This window comes from Physeter macrocephalus, chromosome 1, assembly GCF_002837175.3.
Source record: "Physeter macrocephalus isolate SW-GA chromosome 1, ASM283717v5, whole genome shotgun sequence".
NCBI lineage: Eukaryota > Metazoa > Chordata > Mammalia > Artiodactyla > Physeteridae > Physeter > Physeter macrocephalus.
The window spans coordinates 80434204-80455834 of record NC_041214.2 but is presented as its reverse complement, the minus strand read 5'-3'; the positions used below and the strand labels follow the sequence as shown (position 1 = coordinate 80455834).

At 42.4% G+C, this 21631-nt stretch overlaps 1 protein-coding gene and 1 long non-coding RNA gene across 16 annotated transcripts in view; one reads left to right on the top strand and one right to left on the bottom strand.

Annotated features, from left to right (window-relative positions):
- LPP (LIM domain containing preferred translocation partner in lipoma) overlaps positions 1-21631 on the top strand; it is a 745137-nt gene that overhangs the window by 524671 nt on the left and 198835 nt on the right. The window lies entirely within an intron of this gene.
- Positions 16007-19703, bottom strand: LOC114486602 (uncharacterized). The gene is made up of 3 exons (XR_003680619.2): positions 19408-19703; positions 19152-19285; positions 16007-18882 (listed from the first exon to the last, which is right to left on the bottom strand). It is a non-coding gene; the product is annotated as an uncharacterized lncRNA (long non-coding RNA).

Sequence of the window (21631 nt, the reverse complement as noted above, 5' to 3'; positions counted from 1 at the left end):
CAGCAGTGAGAGGCCCGCGTACCGGAAAAAAAAAAAAAAAAAAAAAAAAACCTTCACCAAAAAACACAAGTACAAAGCAGGGAAGGAGATTGGGAGAAAGAGGGAGAGAATAGCTCCAGCAAATAGGAGAAATATCTTCGAGTCTGTATTTCGTGGTGTATGTATGGCTGTTTGGGTATGAAGAACAATACATCACAAAGTGGTGGTGGTAAAATCGGCTAAATTTAGAAGCCAAGTATACCGAGTTTAGTTCCAGTCCTACCGTCAGGTTACTGTTATTGTATAACCTCTCAGCTCCCCAGTGTCCTCCTGGAATTGTAGGGATTAGGCTGGATGATCATAAAGTTCTAATTCAGCTCTAGCATTTAATGATTTTACAATTCTCAGTGTGCTTGGATTGCCCGCTGCAGTATAGGGACATGTATTAACTACTTTAGTGTGCATCAAAAGAGGTGTGTTCTTTCTCCTCGAAAATGTTAAAGGCTGACCTTGTTATAAAAAAATCCTGGAATCATGCTTTCAAAATTCTTAATTTTCAGTTTTCTTTTTGTACCTGAATGTCTCTGCTGCCGTGTTCCTCTTTCTTATAATAGACACCAGTTTTAAGTTTTGGTGTTCTTCCCTTTTACACTGGAAGCCAGTTTTAAGTTTTGATGAGTGAAATCCCCTTATTTATTAATGAGAAAGAGTACTAGGGGTGAAAAATTACTCATCTCTAATTCAGAATTTTAGATAGGCTGGATAAAAAGATAATATTTTTGAGAAGAAAGCATTAGAAAAGGGAACATGCTGGAGAAAAAGTAAGTAGCAGTCACTACCATATTCTAGTGGACTCCAACCCTTGAATATTTGTCTATTCATGGAATGTTCTTGATAAAATCCTGCCTTATACGTTTTGAGAGGATATACCAAATTGTTGAAACAGCTACACTTTATCCCAAGGGCAGGTTGTAGCAACTCTCAATTAAGTGTTTTCACTCACCTACTCTGTTTCCCCACCTCTTAGGTAATTTGAAGTGGGTATAGGACAGGCCATTAGCACTGAAGTAGTCCAGGGCTGGACTTCAGAGCAGGATTAATACATCTCAAAGTAACCCTTGAGTTTTCTAACTCTGTGCAGAGGTTACACTGTGAAGGATTTAAAACAAAAACAACAAAAATGTTTTCTCCATTCTTTTTTTTTATAAATTTATTTATATTTATTTTATTTATTTTTGGCTGCGTTGGGTCTTCGTTGCTGCACACGGGCTTTCTCTAGTTGTGGCGAGCTGGGGCTACTCTTCGTTGCGGTGCATGGGCTTCTCATTGCAGTGGCCTCGCTTGTTGTGGAGCACGGGCTCTAGGCGCGTGGGCTTTAGTAGTTGTGGCGTGCGGGCTCAGTAGTTGTGGCTGTCGGGCTCTAGAGCGTAGGCTCAGTAGTTGTGGTGCACGGGCTTAATTGCTCTGCGGCATGTGGGATCTTCCCGGACCAGGGATCAAACCCCTGTCCCCTGCATTGGCAGGCAGATTCTTTTTTTTTTTTTTTTTTTTTTTTGCAGTACGCGGGCCTCTCACTGTTGTGGCCTCTCCCATTGTGGAGCGCAGGCTCAGCGGCCATGGCTCACGGGCCCAGCCGCTCCGCGGTATGTGGGATCTTCCCATACCGGGGCACGAACCTGTGTCCCCTGCATTGGCAGGCAGACTCTCAACCACTGCACCACCAGGGAAGCCCAACAGGCGGATTCTTAACCACTGTGCCACCAGGGAAGCCCCTTCTCCATTCTTTATCATATGTCTTTGTGCTTAACAGAGGAAAAAATATGTGTTCCGTATCAGACAAATGATGACAGGGCAAAATCTTCATCAATACCTACAGTTCCTTCTCAATTAGAAAATGAAAACCCATCTCTTGTATTTAAGACCACTGCAGCCTCTTAGACAGATATTTATGCAGAAGGCAGGAAATGTCATGAAAGCAGATAGACCCTAAGCTGGCTCCTAATTATCCCCACCTCCTGGTATTCATACCTTTGTGTATGGCACTGCCCTTGAGAGAGGACAGGACTTGTGACTTGCTTCTAACCAATAGTATAAAGCAAAGGTGATGGCATGTACAAGATTACTCATACAGGATTGTGCTTCTCCATTCTTTATCATATGTCTTTGTGCTTAACAGAGGAAAAAATACGTGTTCCGTATCAGACAAATGATGACAGGGCAAAATCTTCATCAATACCTACAGTTCCTTCTCAATTAGAAAATGAAAACCCATCTCTTGTATTTAAGACCACTGCAGCCTCTTAGACAGATATTTATGCAGAAGGCAGGAAATGTCATGAAAGCAGATAGACCCTAAGCTGGCTCCTAATTATCCCCACCTCCTGGTATTCATACCTTTGTGTATGGCACTGCCCTTGAGAGAGGACAGGACTTGTGACTTGCTTCTAACCAGTAGAATAAAGCAAAGGTGATGGCATGTACAAGATTACTCATACAGGATTGTGCTTCATGAGACTGTAATATCTGTCCTACAAGGAGGCTCTCTCCCTTGGTGGCTTTGAAGAAACAAGCTGCCGTGTTGTAAGCTGCCATATGGAGGGGACCATGTGACAAGGAGTTCAGGTCAGCCAGTAGCTAAAAGAAACTGAAGCCTTCAGTCCAGCAGCCTGCAGGAACTAAATGTTGCCCACAGTCATGTTAACTTGAAAGCAGATCCTTCCGCAGTTGAACTTAATGGTGAGACCACAGCCCTGGCAGACACCTTGCTTGCAGCCTGTGAGACCCTGAGGCAGAGGACCCAGCTAAGCCACGATGGTACTCAGGACCCGCAGAAACTGAGACCATAAATGTATGTTGTTTCACTCCACTACGTTTTTATCGGTATGCAGCAATAGTTAGTACAATCATGTTATTTTTAGAATCCACCATTTTCTTCATCTTTCATTCTCTTCAGAATAGTTACTAAGTGAAAGTGGCTTGTTACCCCATCTTCAGAATCATTGAGGGTATTTTATTTAGGAATTGACTTATCTGTGGCTTTGTGTTGGTCTTAGATGTGCTCCTCAGTTTCCGGTATCTCTTCAAAGGAGATGTCCCTTGACTATGTGTTATAAGGAAGTTGGATAAGGTTGAAAATTGATACATCCTTGCTGAATCCAGTTGCATTATATGAAGATGAGTTTCTCTGAGAGCTGTTTTTAAATCTTTCTGAGCCATAGGTCGTATATCAGAACTTTTCCTACTGGAAAATGGGGTGTGAAGATCATTCTTTAAGCTTCTCTGTTATCTGCATTCTAGTGAAATTCAGTTAAAAATCACTAGAATAGGAGCCTTAAAATGAAACTGCCATTTTACAAGGTCACTGTTGAGCCTGAAGAATGTTAGGGAAGTGGGGCAGGCACTCAAACTGGCCAAAAGAAGATTGTGTCTGTATCAGAGCCGCCTCTTTCGTCTCCCGCGGGCCTACATGACCCCTAGGTGTAGTTTGCTGGAAGACAGGGGCTTGACAGTTTGGAAATGACAGAGGATCCTAATACTCCTAATACTCTGAAACAAGGTGTAGCCCTGGAGTAACCCCAATGTGGCCCCAGTGTGGTCATGCCTCTTCTGACTTACATGGGAAATTACCAAACCCTCAACTAAGCTCTCAATCATTTCTTTATTCACCCAACCAAATGGAAGATAAAGAGCTATTTGGAAAGTTCTCGGAAACACTACTTCATACTTCTATCTTTATAACACTCATCACATCATTCTAGCTTCTGTTCCAGTATCAGCAGAACCCCTCTTCTTGGAGCTTCCATTTCCATCATGGTCCTGCCTTACAGCACGTTTCCCTCAATTTTGAATGCATGAGTGAAAAAGGAAATGAATGAGCAGATAAGTATGCTTGAATGTTAATAAGACAAACCACTTTTTTCTTCCCGTGAGGGACATTACATTTGGTATAGCTACATATAGCTCAGATTTATTTTATGAGTTAAAAGCATTTTGTTAAACTATTTCTAAAACATTCTGAATAGGTCACCCAAAAGAATATGGGGAAATCAATTGGACTGTAACTTAACCAAGAAAGTATTGATTATCTTCTGGGTTCAGAATACATTATATAATTCTGCATTACTAGTTAGCAGAGAACTCCTAAGGCTTATGAAGACTTTCCCAAAGACACAAAGCTCAAAAATAGCAGGGAAGAGATATAAATCCTAGTCTTGCCGATTCCAAACTTTATACTCTTTCCTTTATGCACAGACATATATTTAGCTAACATTTTCTATGCATCCACTATGTCCCATGTACCATGTTAGATACGATGAGGGAATACAGATAAATAAGGCCTAGATCTTGCCCTTATAAAGAAAGAGATAATTAAGGAAGTGAAAATTCTGAGTTTTGTGGAAAGAAAGAAAAAGATGCACAAAAAGAAGGCCAGGCTCAAGTGAGTGCAGTTAGATTATAAATCTGCTGATGTAGGTAGGTAACTTGATGTTTCTGAGAACTGTTTCCTCATGTGAAAAATGGGGACTAATAATCTGCTTTACAGATTGGTTGGGAAGATTGAATGAGAAGACACGGGGAGTGGCTGGCATTGAACAGACAATCCATAGTAGGAGTAGCAAAGTGAGCTTTGGGAGATGTTTGGTAGAGAGGCCCCTGACTAAGGGAGGAGTAGTGCTGGACAGGAGAAGCCATGTGGGATGGTAACTCAGTGACCTGGGCTCCAGTCACCCAGCAGCATGTGACCGTGGGCCAAGGCTTAGACACCTCAGACTCCTCAGGTGTAAAATGGAGATCATTGGAAGGCCCACCTCACAGGGTGGTCTGAAAACATGCAGATAACAACACAGGTGTGGCTGTAAATCATGAAAATCTATGGGAAAGCTCACTCATTGTTTTTTTTTACTATCAGGAATATAATAGGAGCCACCTTCTTTAAGATTGTGCCCTTTCACCTGTTTGTAAAACCATGGCTATTACCGTGTCCACTCTAGCCAAGCAAATGCATATTTCAGTATTTGTGATTATCTTGCTTTAGTTTGTCAAGACTTTGAATACGTGTGTGTGTGTGTGTGTGTGTGTGTGTGTGTGTGTGTGTGTGTGTGAAAAATATTTGGCCTCAGTGGGGAATTAGTGCATTTCTGTATACTCATGAATGTGTTATATACATGCTCTATATAGCCACTTTGTACCTTACACTTGACTTTTCCACAAAGCTTAAGCTTTCTCCTCTAACAGAGACAAAATTAGTAGTAATAATAATAATAATGGTAAGCAGTTGTAATGGCTTATTTTGAAAACCTTATTCAAATACATTTCATATTTCTCTCCATCCATAGAGGCCATTCGAAGCATTTGAAACCTCTTGATGACTCAAGGTCATCGTAATGACCATCTATTATTGACTCTGCTGTAATGCAGGAATTTGTCTCTCCTGTCCCCTCAGGCTGTCAGCTGCCATTTCTGCTGTCACTGCGCTGCCTCTCACAGTCTTTCCCACCACCTTCTAATGTTTACTGGTTCTAATCTCCTCTGGTATGAGGAAGCAGCAGCAAAGTGGTCATTAGAATTGTTGGTGAATATGAGCCAATAAACACTGAATGCTCATTGCTTCCAGAGGAGCATCCGTCAGGGGAAAGAATCATTTTATTCTGGCATTTTAAAAATTACTTATTTATTTATTTTTAACATCTTTATTGGAATATTATTGCTTTACAATGGTGTGTTAGCTTCTGCGTTATAATAAAGTGAGTCAGCTATAAATATACATATATCCCCATATCCCCTCCCTCTTGCGTCTCTCTCCCACCCTCCCTATCCCACCCCTCTAGGTGGTCACAAAGCACTGAGCTGATCTCCCTGTGCTATGCGGCTGCTTCCCACTGGCTATCTATTTTACATTTGGTAGTGTGTATATGTCAATGCTACTGTCTCACTTCTTCCCTGCTTACCCTTCCCCACCCCCGTGTCCTCAAGTGGATTCTCTACGTCTGCGCCTTTATTCCTGTCCTGCCCCTAGGTTCATGAGAACCATTTTTTTTTTCAGATTCCATATATATGTGTTAGCATACGGTATTTGTTTTTCTCTTTCTGACTTACTTCACTCTCTATGACAGACGCTGGGTCCATCCATCTCACTCCAAATAACTCAATTTCGTATCTTTTTATGGCTGAGTAATATTCCATTGTATATATGTGCCACATCTTCTTTATCCATTCATCTGTCGATGGACACTTAGGTTGCTTCCATGTCCTGGCTATTGTAAATAGTGCTGCAATGAAGATTGTGGTACATGACTCTTTTTGGATTATGGTTTACTCAGGGTATATGCTCAGTAGTGGGATTACTGGGTCATATGGTAGTTCTATTTTTAGTTTTTTAAGGAACCTCCATACTGTTCTCCATAGTGGTTGTATCAATTGACATTCCCACCAACAGTGCAAGAGGGTTCCCTTTTCTTCACACCCTCTCCAGCATTTATTGTTTGTAGATTTTTTGATGATGGCCATTCTGACTGGTGTGAGGTGATACCTCATTGTAGTTTTGATTTGCATTTCTCAAGATTGCTTTGGCTATTCGGGGTCTTTTGTGTTTCCTTACAAATTGTGAAATTTTTTGTTCCAGTTCTGTGAAAAATGCCATTGGTAGTTTGATAGGGATCTGGCATTTTTTTCAAATTGCTATTTTACAAGCACAGCGCTGAGTCTGCTCCTCCTGCTGCTGCTTCTTCATCATCATCATCTTCTTTTCTTTTCCATCTCTCAGGGAAATGGGAAATGTAGGCTCTGACTATATGCTTCCTTACCCTCTGCTCAGATTTTGTTCTTCAGTCGTAACAATTAGAAGAGTGTTTCTAAATTGGATCACAGCTGATTGTCTCAGTTCACTGTGGCTTTAAGAACAAGCTAATTTGAAGCCACATACTGTTGGCAGCTTTCATCCATTTATTTGGATTATCAAGCAAGAATGCTCACAATCTTTCAAATGAAAGAAGACATCTTTATTTCCAGTTCACACCCTTCATAATAAGAAGGGTATTTGAAATCAAGCCGAAAAGCATAACTTAGTTCTCTAACTTCCTATTACAGATGCTTGCAGTAATGGAAGAACACTTCCTTACTACCCGGCCTTATCCCCAAATCAGCAGCGGAAAATGACGGTGACACATTCAGACTCAAACAGCAGCAAGAAAAAAAAGAATCATTTGCTTCAATTTATAGGAAAGGCCTCAGCTTTCCTGAAAGTGTAACTTTAGGAAGTAAGTAGAGATACAGACCCAATAGAGGAAGATGCCTTTACTTATCATTTTTCTTAGAAGTCATGTGTGAAAGGATCATTGTGTCATTGTTACTGAAAAGGAGCCTGTGTAATAGTTACCCAAACTTTGAAATTACGGAAAATCTCATTATGAAACACAGATCTCATTTTACTCTGGTTAAGGCCAGAACTTAGAGGCTGGAGAACTAAGTTTCCCAGAAGAAGTGAGGACTTCCTGTTACAGAGAAAATGGAGCTGAGAACATTAAGTGGGCTGATTCTCCACGGTGGGGGGCTGACGGATCCCCACTGCATCTTCCCAAGTTCACTTCCCTTTTACATCCTGGGAGACAGCTAGCGTCACAAGTCCATGTTAGGACACAGTCCTATTGCTCCCTCCTTCCTTTCTTCCTGGGACAGCCCTCCGCACCGCAGGCTCTGCCTCCCTCTGGCCTCCAGGAGGTACTTCCTGAGCTGTTGCCCTCCCAAGCGCAAGTGATCTCTCTGGGGGAAATCTCCAAGGCATTAGACCTACTCTTCTCTGAAATCGCTTTGATCATGATGTACCTACAACGATGGTAACTTACATAATGCCTTATCTTTATGCCATCTACAAGCTTCCTGAGGGCAGGAGCTGCTTCTAATTTATCTGCTTCCCTTATGAACCTGCACCCCAATGCAATTCTCAAAGTATGCTTTTAACCAATATTTATGGAAGGAAGGGAGAGAAGGGAGGGAAGGTGGGAAAGATGAAAGGAAGGGTATATTACAACTATAGAAAGCTTATATCTAGGGCCCTAATGTAATAATGCTAAATAATACTTTTGACTTGTATGCCATTTTTACCACATACAGTTTTTCACTATTTCCGTAGCATTCATCACTATCCTAATATTGTGTGCATGGGTGTGTAGTGTCTATCTGTATGTGTATCTTTTAAAATGTGTGTATATTGCTCCTCTCTCTCTGCTTCTCTCTCTCTCTGACACACACACACACACACACACACACACACATGAACCTGCACCCCGATGCAATTCTCAAAGTATGCTTTTAACCAATATTTATGGAAGGAAGGGAGAGAAGGGAGGGAAGGTGGGAAAGATGAAAGGAAGGGTATATTACAACTATAGAAAGCTTATATCTAGGGCCCTAATGTAATAATGCTAAATAATACTTTTGACTTGTATGCCATTTTTACCACATACAGTTTTTCACTATTTCCGTAGCATTCATCACTATCCTAATATTGTGTGCATGGGTGTGTAGTGTCTATCTGTATGTGTATCTTTTAAAATGTGTGTATATTGCTCCTCTCTCTCTGCTTCTCTCTCTCTCTGACACACACACACACACACACACACACACACACACACGTTGTGTGCACCCACAAGCATAAGCTCTCTTAGGGCAAGGACATCGTTGTGTTCATGACTATATCCCCAGCTACTTGAACAGTGCCTGACAAAGAGGGGAAGCTCAATAAATATTTGTTAGATGAATGAATGAAGATATTAACTCTTTGATCATCCAAACCTTGTGAGGTGAATACAACACCATGCTTGTCTTCCTGTTTTGCAGGTAGCAAACCTAAAGCCTCGAGACCACTCAAGGTCACATAGCTAGTCGTGGCACAACCAAGACTTGAACTCAGATTTTCTATTTCCATATCCTTTCCCTTCTATCTTCTGGGAATTTGCTATATTAGTAGCAAAGCAAGAAAAGTCACACAAGGAAAATTTGTTTCCAAATTTAAATGCATGATGCGTACACAAGAAATTACTGACTTTTCAATCCAATGATAACACAGATTGTGTGATTTTTTGGGGGAGGAAAAGCCTTTCTTTTCCATCCTCTTGCCTTTATTAGCATATGTGTCAGTGTATACACACACACACACACACACACACACACACACACACACACACTCACCCTGCAGCTCTCAGCTTGTACTTTTCCAGTCCCTTGTTAATTCCTCTTGTAGACTCTGCCTGCCCTGATAGCACCGGTACCTGTCAGGGCTGTTGCTTGGTCAGGCCAAGGCCAAGTGACATGCAGCAGGGTTTGTTATGGTCCCTTTGGCAAGTGAAAAGGGTTTGAAGGAAGCAGCAGAGCAGGCATTTCAGGAGTAGAACTAGGCTGGGCTGTTGTCAAAAGTTTATGTTCACCCTAATTGTAGCTCACATTGGCAAACACAGTAAACATCCATGCAAATTACTAAGTTGTACTGAGTGTCCAGGGATGTCAATAATCATCATGAAATCTGAATGAAATATCATGTTTTGCTGAAACAGAAGCCAGGCATCACATGCCGTCTCCCCCTATCATTGCAGACAGATTTGGTGCATACACACCAGCCAGGAAAGGACACCCCTTAAGGCCCTGATGCATGGAAGGACCTGGAGACATTTGGCAGCAAATTGAGGTGTAGCATCAGTCACTTTCTATTCTCAGGCACCGCTCTGTTTTGCTTTTATCTTAAAACAGGATGACTACAAAGAGGAATAAGGTTTACAGTGATAAAGGCTCCTACACTGAAGTACAAGAGAAAACAAGCGTTTGCTTATATCCGAAGCCCATGAGGGGAGAGATGAGTCAGTAAAAAAAACTGTACAAAGGAAATCTTAAGTCACAGACTCTGTGGCAGTGGCAGTGAGTAGCCCATGAGCTCCCCAAGGCCTCTCTTCTTATTCACTCAGACAGATCATAATGGGGTGAAAGGCATGTCTACACATTCATGAGTCTGATTCTCCATTAGACCGTGAGTCAGGCTGTAGTCCATGAACTTGGGGTGCTAGGTGTAGGTAGGACTCATTTCTTTCCCTTTTCCTTTCTCATAAATGACTCAGGAGACTCACTGGAGACCCATGTGAGCATCTCATCCTGGAATTAGCACCGTGGAAGTGCATGTCCTCTGAGCTTACTGGATTCACCCAATGAAGCACGCCTCCCCTTTGGTTTCACCTCCTGTATGCGGTTTGCAGAGGTGGGCTGTTTGGGTTTCCCACCCATCCACGACTGGAAGTTTCTGTTTCCACATTTTGACTGCCAGTTCTATATTTGGTTAAAATCCTGCTTTTTGCCTGGTTTCCTAGGGAAACAGCTTGTCAAACTGCTGTGTTTTTGGTCCATCTGCCTTGCCCGCTTGGGTTTTTGATTGTGCACTCTGATTATTTCCTAATCTGACAGAAAGGCACAAGGCGTGAAATGAGGGAAAACTCTTTAAATTTCTTAAAAACAAGGTTATGAAAATGAATGGTCAGTTAGGAAATCACAGTTGGGGAGGTAGGGAGGGCAGTTTGTGTTTATGTGTTTCTAGATGTCTACATGTTTACAGCAAGTAAGCCAGTGTAAGTGAACATTAGGAGGGTCAAGAAATCTTATTCTATAGGTGCAAAGATATTACATGTAAAATATCAATGTAGATACAGTAACACCCCTGTAAGGACCATCCAGTCAGAAGTATCAGCTATGATGTAGTTAAAGAAATACTAGACTTGAAGTCAGGAAACCTGAGTCTTTATGTCATTTTAATCTCAGGCTGGATCTTTTCATCAGCACAAGCACCTCATTTTGCTTTTGGAATTAAGACCCCTTGTGCTGAAGATACTGCCCAACAAGCTGCATTTATTAAGGAAATGTGCATTCTTTTCCAGTTTTTATACTCCAGCTCAGACACTTTGATCATAGAGTGATATAACCAATGTCACTGCAATGAGTTGATATTCTATCAGTAAACAGTCTAACCCCAGCCAAATACTTGTGTATTTTAGGCTTTTTAAAATTTTGAAGTCATCCTGAAGCTCTATTATACAGGTATCTTGGCACATCAGACCCTAGGGGCAAAAGGTTGAAGACCATTAACCTAGATGATTTCTAAAATCTTCTCCAGGTTCTTAGGTTCAACTCTCTCCCAAACTCTTTTGGGGAGTGAAAGCTGGCAGAGAAGGAGAAGGAAGTATGTCCTCTTAATTACGGAACACCTATGTTCCCCTTACCCAGGGAATTATGTCAGTGGGCCTAAGGCCTGCCAGGTTCTTGCATATTCCTAAGATAGTTCTGGCTTCCTGAAGTCATAGATGAGCCAGGTTCTCCCCTGTGGTTCATGGGTAGACTGTTTGCGGGGAGCACCTGTCCAGGTCACATTCCAGAACATCATCACACACCTGGTATTAGAAACGGAGCCCTCAGCAGATAGAATCTGTTGTTTCATTTAATTACTTTTCAAGATGCCATTACCAGAAATTTTATGTAAATACATATTTTATTCCCCGAGGCATGTTAACATGAGACCAAAATTATACAGCACTGAAAAGAAAACAAAAATTCCTTTTTACTAGTTTTCTCTGTGTGCTCTTGGGAAGATGCTATAGGATAACAAAGGTGCTCAATCTTAGCCAAAGCCTCTTGCTTTGCTATTCGGTTTGCAGAATCATAGGAATGTGGCATTGATACTCATTAGTTCAACACAATTCATTTCAATGAACATTTACCGTTTGCCTTCTCTGGGTCAGGTGCTGGGTCCATGCTGTGAAAGTATGGACACTACTAATCCTGAAACAAACACTTAAGAGTTCCTATAGAGAATGGACTTGAGGATATGGGGAGGGGGAAGGGTAGGCTGTGACGAAGTGAGAGAGTGGCATGGACATATATATACACTACCAAATGTAAGATAGATATCTAGTGGGAAGCAGCTGCATAACAGGAAGGTCAGCTCGGTGGTTCGTGACCACCTAGAGGGGTGGGATAGAGAGGGTGGGAGGGAGGGAGATGCAAGAGGGAAGAGATATGGGGACATATGTATATGTATAACTGATTCACTTTGTTATAAAGCAGAAACTAACACAGCATTGCAAAGCAATTATACTCCAATCAAGATGTTAAAAAAAAAAAGAGTTCCTATAATGTGCTAAAAGCATATAATGTACACTACTGGCTAGACAGGAATTGGTGCCTCAGAGGGGGTACTTATTCATTTATCAAGTACTTATATTGCACTTATTACGTGTCAAGCGCTGTTCTATTTATTAACTCATGTCATCCTCAAAACAGCCCGTTGAAATGTGAGCCCTGTGATTATCTCCATTTTGCACTGATGCACAGAGAGGGTAAGTCATCTGCTCAGAGTAACACAGCTAATAGCAGTGGGTCCAGGCAGTAGGCTCTGGTGTTTGTGCTCATAAGCACTATGCTATGCTTTGAGAGGTGAGAGGACGAAGAAATTGCTTTGGGTTCAGGATCAAGGAATGAGGCATCTGAAGTAGGATGTGAAGACAAGTAACACTGACCCTACAGAGGATGTTTGGGACTGTCTGGCTCTTGGCATTCATGACAGTGGACATGGGCAGTAGCCTTGAGGTGGAAAATGGCCTCTGTGGTTGTGTTGAAAGAATAGTAATTTCATTTGTCTGTGTGAGGCCACTAAGCAATTATAGGTCTAAGACCAGCATGGCAAGCAGAGCACACCTGTGTCCACTGCAGCACTCAGCTCAAGGTAGAGAAGCTAACTGCTTATACCTGCTGTCCTGAGAGAGAGCACCCTCAGATGCATAAACCAAATTAAGCAAGCTGGACCACTTCCCTAAAAGGTATTCACCTCTCTGTTGGTGATGGAAGCTTTCCAAATTCAACCCATTTGCTTTAGTACAACCCATGTCCCGCTGGACCAAGGAATTCTGAGCTGTAGACATTTTTCTTGCTCCCTTGGTCAACCTTCTCTACCCTTCTTAAATAATTTCTGGGTCACCCCTTCCTAGGTAGGGATGAGTCTCCACTGAGAAAAGGAGAGACAGGCGTAAAGAGCCCCCTGAGGGGGGTGCCCTTTAGCAGGGCAAAGTGCTGAGGAAAGCTTCTTTGCCCGCCTGGGCCTCAGTTCCAATGGCTCACACACAGCTGCAGCTCTTCTCCCTTCTCCACGGTGCTGGCTTTATCAACCAGCAAGACGAACCCACTGCCTGGGAGCTGCACAGCTCCCTTTTTCAGATGCCTCTTGAAATCTTTTGGAAAAACATTTGGTATCACAGCCTGTGCTGAGTTTAGCTGCCATGCTTAGTTTATCACCTATGCTTAAAAATTTTCTTAATTTAACAACCGATTTTCCTCTAAAGGTTCTCTTTCCTCTACCAACCACCACCTCCCTTTTCTTCACCCAGTTTGGCCATTATTTAGGCCAGTGTCAGAGGTATTGTTAGGCACACAAACAGGTCCAAAGGATGACTTCTTACTCTTGGAGCCAAACGTGGACATACTGAGAGCTTCATTTTCCCTCCATCTTTGTGAAGACAGTGTTGCAATCAGGGTATCACCATGGCCTAATGTGTATAATTACAGGCTTTGAAGGCCGGCAGCCCTGGGCCAGAGTGTGTTATGCATAGTTCACCTCACTGAGCCTCAGTTTCCTCATCTGTATAATGGGGATATTATCTGTACTTGCCTCACAGGGGTTTTTGGATTAAATGCAATAATCTATATAAAATACTTAGCCCAGTGCCTGCACACTCTCAGTGTCCAATAAATGTAGGCATTATTAATACTGATAACCAGATGAAGGATGAATCATACCAGTCAAAGTACCAGCTCTTCCTCTAGATGATTTTATTTTACGTAGCCACAGGCCTATACGCAAGGCAGTGATGATAAGGAGAAGGTATAGAAAGTTCTAGCCTCCTTTAAACTAAGTTGAGTGGCTCCAACTTATCCCCACAGCCATTCTTGCAACTCTTACCCTGACTGATGGCTCTGGGGAGAAATCTAATGGGCACCATGGATGCAGGAGGGATAGAGGATTCCCACGAGGAATGCCAGACAGTAAAAAAGAGAGAAGTTAACTTGGTATATGACTTCCAGGGTTTAAACTAGCACTTGTTCTTGTCCCCATTTGCTGGTCAGAATTATCTGGGAAGCCTTTTAAGCACACCAATTCCTGAACTTCATCCCCAGAGATACTGATTTAATTGTTCTTGGGTGGGGAGTGGGCATTATTATTTTTTAAGCTCCCCAAGTTATTCCAATGGGCAGCCAGGCTTCAGAACCCGTGACTTAGAGGACGGGGGAACCGAGGGAGGAAATGGAAATGCTCTGACGGCAACCACGAGAAGAATCAATGTGAGACAGACTCATCAAGTGCTCAGGGAGCTGGAGCTTTGTTTCTGCTCTATCTCTGATCTCTGGGCCACATTTGCAGGCAGTACAAAAAAAAGCAGGGGCAGGGGGACGTCAACATCAAGGATGTGAAAGTTGCTTCTAATCTTCAAATAGATAGTAAGCAGGGGCTTTATGACTCTAGCTTGGGGATCAGCAAAGGCACCTGGTATGTGCGTGCTGAGGTGAAGTATATGTACTGATGTGAGCGCCTCAATGTCAGGCTCTCTGAAAGGACAGATTTTCTTAATTTGGCTTGCTGTCAAAATAATAAAGGAATTCTGTGGCTTTCTTACAAGTCTTTAGATTTATATGCTTGGTTACAGCTTATCTCTTTTCTCCGTGCTTTCTCATTGCCAGTTTCCAAATTACGGGAGATCATCTAGTTCAGTTCCAGCTGCCTCATGTTAGAGATGAGCAAACTGAGTGATGCGTGACATCTCACAGTCCTGTAGGAGCAGATCTCTTGTCTCCTCGGGCAGTGCACCATGGTCTACTCAATACGGGGTTCAAGGATGGAAGGGCTGACTTAGGAGTGTGTCCAACTTTCTCCTACTCCTTCTGTTTTCTTGACCAAAAGCCTGGACTGTTCCCATGCCATCCTGGCTAACCATGTGTCTTATTTTCAAAGATGACTGACGTTTCTTCCTTTTGAAAACACAGTTCTTACCTTAACTGCCCTAGGCACCACCGCAGAAGAACCATGACCTTGCTGAGAGCCACTGCATGCCAGATGAGACTCAGTTTTCCCTGAGTACTTAGGAGAGGAAAAACAATAATGCATATGATGGGGTTTTGGCCCTGCACCCAGATCCTTGAGAAGAAGATACAATTTGCCACAGCTTATATTCTGATTTAAAGAAACATGTTTTGTTCTGATGTCACTTGTCTAATTAATAGTAAAAATAAGGACTGAATTTTCCCTATGCAATGCCATCCATCCTTTTGAGATTTTAGAGTTAGATGGCCCAAATCCATTGTCTTCTGTGAAGCTTCCTAATGGGTAAATCTAACGCTGGTGTTCACAAGGCATTATTATATTCAGGGCTCATACATAGCACTGATCGTTCCCTTCTCATATTCGTGTGTTCATTCAGTGAACATTTGTTGACTGCCACCTCCATGGCCAGGTGGTTGGAGGTTAGGGAAATGGAGCACAGGGCATATGGAAGGGCATGAATAGTGAAAGTTGAGGCTATGAAGGCAGGGCTGCAAAGAACTTTGTAAAGTAATTCTCAGGGGATTGGCAAAGAGCACCCAGCGGAGGTGTGTGAGAACAGAGGAGTGGTGTAAGTGGATTTGTATTTTAAGAGAGAAAACATCTGATTATGGTTTATCCATTCAGCAGACACTAATTAAGCACCTTCTGCGTGGCAGACACCACGCTTGGCTCTGAAGATACAAGAAAGAATAAAAAATGGTCCTTGCCCTCAAGGAGCTCACAGTCTATTGAGTTGCCTTTCTGACTTTCCCACTAGATTGTGAGCTCCTGGAGGGCAGGCACTTTTGTTCAACTGAAAAAAAAGTGCAAGTTTCAGAGTTAAACCTGGATTACAATCCCAGCTCTATTATTTTTATTGTATTCACCTCAGTTCACTGATCTGTAAATCAGGGCTCTTAGTACCTGCCTTACTGAGGATGTGGAAAGATTAAATGAGAGGATAGGATGTGCTTGACACAGCAGGAGCTTTGTAATCTGTTTCTTTCTGTATCACAGTGCCTGGCCTGTGGTAGGCTTCAGGAAGTATACTTCTGATGTCTGGCTGGTTGGAAGGCCTGTGTGCTCTGGTGCCTGTAGGTTGGGGGGATTTCAGCCTAGGATCTGTAGCTGGCAGATCTCTTCTCTGCTTGGGCAGTGATCAAGTTGCTTACCCCAGGCTGTGAACTGCAGTCAGGACTGTATTGCCTTCTGGATCCTCAGTCCCTGAATCCCAGGCATGCATCTTGTAAAAGTCAGAAGCAAAGTCAAAGGACAATGACGAAATTTTCTCTCTGGCCAAAATGCTATCACTTCATCGAGGGCAACAAAACTTGGCAGGAGAAGTTGATTTGCCTGTGCTTATAATTGTATTCGCAAGTGACTGAGTCCTTCTCACAGTAGCTTAAAGGGGTGGTGTTGGCTGTCCCTGGTCTTTGTCTGACGTTTTGTTGTTTCCACATTTTCACAATTCATGATGTCACTCATTCCTGAAGTCCATATGGTTGGAATTTGAACACTTTACTGTATTCATTCAGTCACCAAGGAGACTGAGACCCACAAAAGTAAAGTGACTTGCCCAAAGTCATAAAGCTCCTCGTGCTATGTGTTTGTAAGTGGTTTGCTGTTACATCAGAGAAACTGCGAGGAAAGATACTAGTACTTTTTTGTCTGATTAACACATGATGGTATGTCAGGAGATCTGGGTTCGTTTTTTGGCTCAGTGAGTGAGCGTAGGCAACGCAGAATGGGGTTCTTAAGATTGGTATGCTTCTCTGACCTGTGAAATCACTGTCTCTCTTTCCCTGACTGATCACAAGGTAAACCTATTCCATCATAGACCATGTCTTCAATATATTGACCATATTTACATTTGACAAACTCTTAAAAGGTTTCTATAATGCTTCCAAGGGTAGTTATCTTCAAACCTACTCTGTGAAGTATAGGTAGAACCCACTTGGTCCAGAATAAGGTCTAGAGAGATCAGGTGACATATGCTAGGTCATGTGACTAGTATGTGGCAGATTGAGGGCTGAAATCCTAGTCTTCTGGTTCTGACTCCGGTATTTGTTATAGTAGCTGACATCTCAGCTTCCATCTGACCTCCTTGCTGTTTGCTGTGGGTTAGGATTTCACTTTGGAAGTTAGAACTTGGCCAAGCTAAACTGACAAGCTTCTAAGTTTGCCATAGTAATGCAGGTGTGATATACCCTTAGAAGTGAAAAATATGTGGCTTTAAAGGGACTGCTCCACTTGTTTAAAGAGAAGTTTTCATTTGTTTCCCAATTTTACCTCTAATTGTTTTTAACATTCTGCAAAATGTTCCAAGTTTCTTTAATCCACAAGTTGGAAGCGAGAGGTTGGCCTAATTTCTATGTTCCCTTCAAGCACAAGCAATAACACATTTTAAAGGATGATAAATAACAGTGTGACATATAGATGGGTTCTATAAACACTCACCAAAATCCCTGTAGTCGGAACCAGGTAGAATAAAAGAATAGTCACGGCATTCTTCTCTCCTTCCCCATCCTCCTCCCTCTCCTAGATGTAGTTTCGTGGTTAAGAGCACAGACACTAGAGCCAGACAGTCCAGGATTTGAATCTTGGCTCTCCCTGTACTACCTACAAGACTGTAGACAATCTATCTAACCTTCCGGGGCCTCTGTTTTCCTCATTTGGAGAAAGAGGTCTAATGCTATTTCATGTAATTTGTAGAACATTGATGTAGTACAATGCCTGCACATTTTTAGTTGGTAATTATGGTTACCTCTTATCACTGTGTTTATCTTCATCCAAGACCCTTTTTCTTACCCTTTAGGATACGTCTGTCCGTGTCTTTTCCATAGAGAAGAAATAGTATCAGCTACATTTAACGTCAGTTTATGCTACTGTGCCATGGGGTGTTTTGCATGTCTAATTTTATCTTCACCTTTCTAATCAAAGTGCTGACTAATGCAGTGTCTGCCACCTTGTGCCGGCTCAGTAAATACGATTTGGATTAATAAATTTTAATTTTAACTTACGAGAGCAACATAACAACATGGCCAGAAGTTTAGAAAATAGAGAAGAGAAAACACCGACAGTGCAACCCTCATAATGCCACACGTCGTATAACAGTCAAGGCCATGAACTGTAGTTGTGTTTGAATCCTGGCTGTGATACCTTGAGCACTATACTTACGATTCCAGGCTTCAATTTCGTCATCGCTGAATGAGGACGATAAGAGTAGCTACCTGAGCAGGAGGTTGGGAGGGTGAGGTGCATTTGAAGCATTTAGAACAGGGCCTGACTCAATAAATCTTAGCTGTGATGATGAGGAAGAGGAGGGTGAGCATGGATTGTGTGTCCCCTTTATGCATGTTGCTGTTCACAAATTACTTGAGTGATTTTACCTCTCCTGCTCCCTTTGTTTCCCGTAAGAAACACGCATTAGGAGACTGAAGATTATACCCATTGGAGAGAACCAGACCCAGAGAGGGGAAATGACTCTATCTAAGTTGTATTTAGCAAGTTTATGGCAAAGAGGGACCTAAAATTCCTAACCACCAGGCTGCTCTGTGTTTGTTTCCTATATAGACTTCTTAGTTGGGGAAAGTAATTTTTGACTCCTAGTTACTATCCGAGATTGCAGATTAAGCTAAAGAGACAGTAAAGCACATTTAGGTTTTTTTCAATCTGGTTTTGTATGACAGTGTTTCATATCAACTGGAACATAGACACCTATGTAGATTTCTAAGGGGCCAATGGAGAGGATTCCTGGAAACGTACAGCCAAGCTTTACGTAAAGACAGCATATACCTCTGTGGAACCTGCAAAAGCAAATAAATAAATAAACAGCTTCCATCATGATTCTCATCTTTTATGTGTCGGCACAGCCCTTGCAGCAAAATCCCAGGGGCCCCATGTTTCTCTACTCTGACCTTCCTCTAGGCACTGAGTTGTTGGCGTCAGAAATCATCACAGCCACTTGTATGCTCATTTTCTTCAGCCTCTCACTAAAGCAATCATTTTTTTAAGATCAGCAGCAAAAAGCAAACATTTCAGTGAGTAGTATGCACTCGAGTCTGGAGCAGCTGACCTGCTGTGCCGAGGTCATGGGCTGATCTGTAGACATCTTCTCCTGCAGCCTCATGTAGGGGTGGATGTCCCAGTAGACAATTCCCTCACTTTCACTAAAGTATTACGGACATCTTCATGCACAGCACGGTGAAACTAACAAAAAGGAACATAGAGGGCAGAAGAGCCAAATGTCAATTACATGTGATTTTTACCTGAAATGAAAGATGATAACTTATCAACTTGACTCTCTCGTGTGTCCCTCTTGGGGTCTTCACCTGGAATGTCATTCTTGCTACATCTCTGGATGTCCAAATTCCGTATTCATCCAAGACGTGATTAAAATGCCAGCTTCCCTTGTGAGTGTCCCTTCATCTTCCCAATGTGAGCCACCTCCTCTTTCTCTGTGTTCTGGTAGCATTGATTAAAACATTTAACTTTGTTTATTGTATTTTTGGATATTTTACTTTTGGATATTTCCAGATATCTAATATTTCCTACTACATCTCTTAGAGGGCAGGGCCGTGTCTCAGTTATTTCTTTAATTTCTTTAGCTCTAGCACTTGCTAGGCACTCGGCAATTGTGCTTTGAATAAATGTATTACTTACAATCATCTCCTCAGTTATGTTTAGTTTCTGTGCTATTAGGAACTTGCTACGTTGCATCTCATGTGTGAAACAATGTGACCTTTAATGTGCTTGATGTACTGTAACATCTTGTCCTTGTTCTTCTCCCACGAGCTCATTTTATATTCAAGAAGCAATGTGAGCTGAGTCCGTAACATTCAGCATTGTCATGAGGGTTGAGGCACTGCCTGCCGAGTGACCTGGGTCAGTCACTGCAATACGTCTCTTGGTTAGAAAAAGAATAAAGCCAGTAATAACTTGCTTCCTACCTATCAGTGAGGGTGGTTAGAATGACAGTGATGATGAAACATATAGAGTTTTTGATGATATTCATGGTGGTGTTATAACAATAACTGTTTGTAAGTTTTTGGCATTTAATGATATCAAATCCACTTCATTCTTTTTTTTAAAATTTTATTTATTTATTATTTTTGGCTGTGTTGGGTCTTGGTTGCTGTGTTCAGGCTTTCTCTAGTTGCGGCTAGCGGGGCCCACTCTTCGTTGCAGTGCACTGGCTTCTCTTTGTGGTGGCTTCTCTTGTTGCAGGGTATGGGCTCTAGGCGCACAGGCTTCAGTAGTTGTGGCACGTGGGCTCAGTAGTTGTGGCTCTCAGGCTCTAGAGTGCAGGCTCAGTAGTTGTGGCTCACGGGCTTAGTTGCTCCGCGGCATGTGGGATCCTCCCGGACCAGGGCTCGAACCTGTGTCCCCTGCATTGGCAGGCGGATTCTTAATCACCCCACTTCCTCCTTATTATAGTGATACTTTCAACCCCATCCTTCTGGGTCTTAATCTCTAGTTACCAGAACTTGAGAGGCGGTTTCTAGAATCAGTGTAGTTGGATACATATCCTAGCTCCTTCTCACACCAGCTCTGTGACTTTGAGCAAAGCTCTTTGGAGTCTCTGTGTCTGTTTCCCCATCTGTAAAGTGAGGTAGCAAAAGTGCTCATGTAGTTGGATTATTTCAGAGGCTAAATGAGATAACACATGTAGACAGTAAGTGACTCCGTAAATGGTATTATTATAATCCCTGGGCATTGAATAAGGCCCTGGATCAAGAAAATTCTTACCAGAAGGAAGTATTTCTTTCAGAAAGCCATGTGTGTCATTAGGAAACAATGGAGAAGGCAAAAAGAGAGGAGAGATATTGAGGCCAACTTGCCTAGGACTCTGGACTCACCTGTGACGAAAAGTGGCTTGTGGGGTCTGCATCATGTGAGGAGAGACACCTTTTGTTAAGTCAAGGAAAAGGAGACTGGCACGGGGGGGACACCAGCACAGCCTGCAGACTCCTCTGGGGACCACATCTGTTTGTGCCAGCTGTTGTCAGTCTGTGTAAGCTCGCCGAGAATAACAGCCATGATTTTCACTTTAGAGCAGCTTGCATCTCAGGATCTCAGAATGCTGCATAAATGGAGGTGAGGGCTCCCAAAGTCGTGCCAAGAGAGAACATACTTTATAGGGCATCAAGAATGCATCACTGTGCTGAGTGCATCTTTCAAGGTGGAAAAAGAACGAACTAGTTTCAAAGTAGACCTCTTTCCTGATTTGAGCCCTTCTTGATTCCACCACTCATTTTTTAGGTGACCTGGGACAGCTCAGTTCCCCTCCTTGACTCTCAGTTTTCTCATTATAAATGAGGGGATTCACCTACCACTAAATGATCTCTAGTGTGTTCTGTTTCTGGAATGCTCAGAGTGCTGGGGATCTACAATTACCTCCCAGTAGACTACCGCAGGCTACAGCGTTTTACATTTCGGTGAGGCCCAAGTTCTTATAGAATAGAATATTGCGTAGTGTTTTATTCATGCTTGGGCTTTTAACCCAGCAGAAAAAAAAAATTATTACTTTGGTCACTAGGAAATGGTATTATCTTT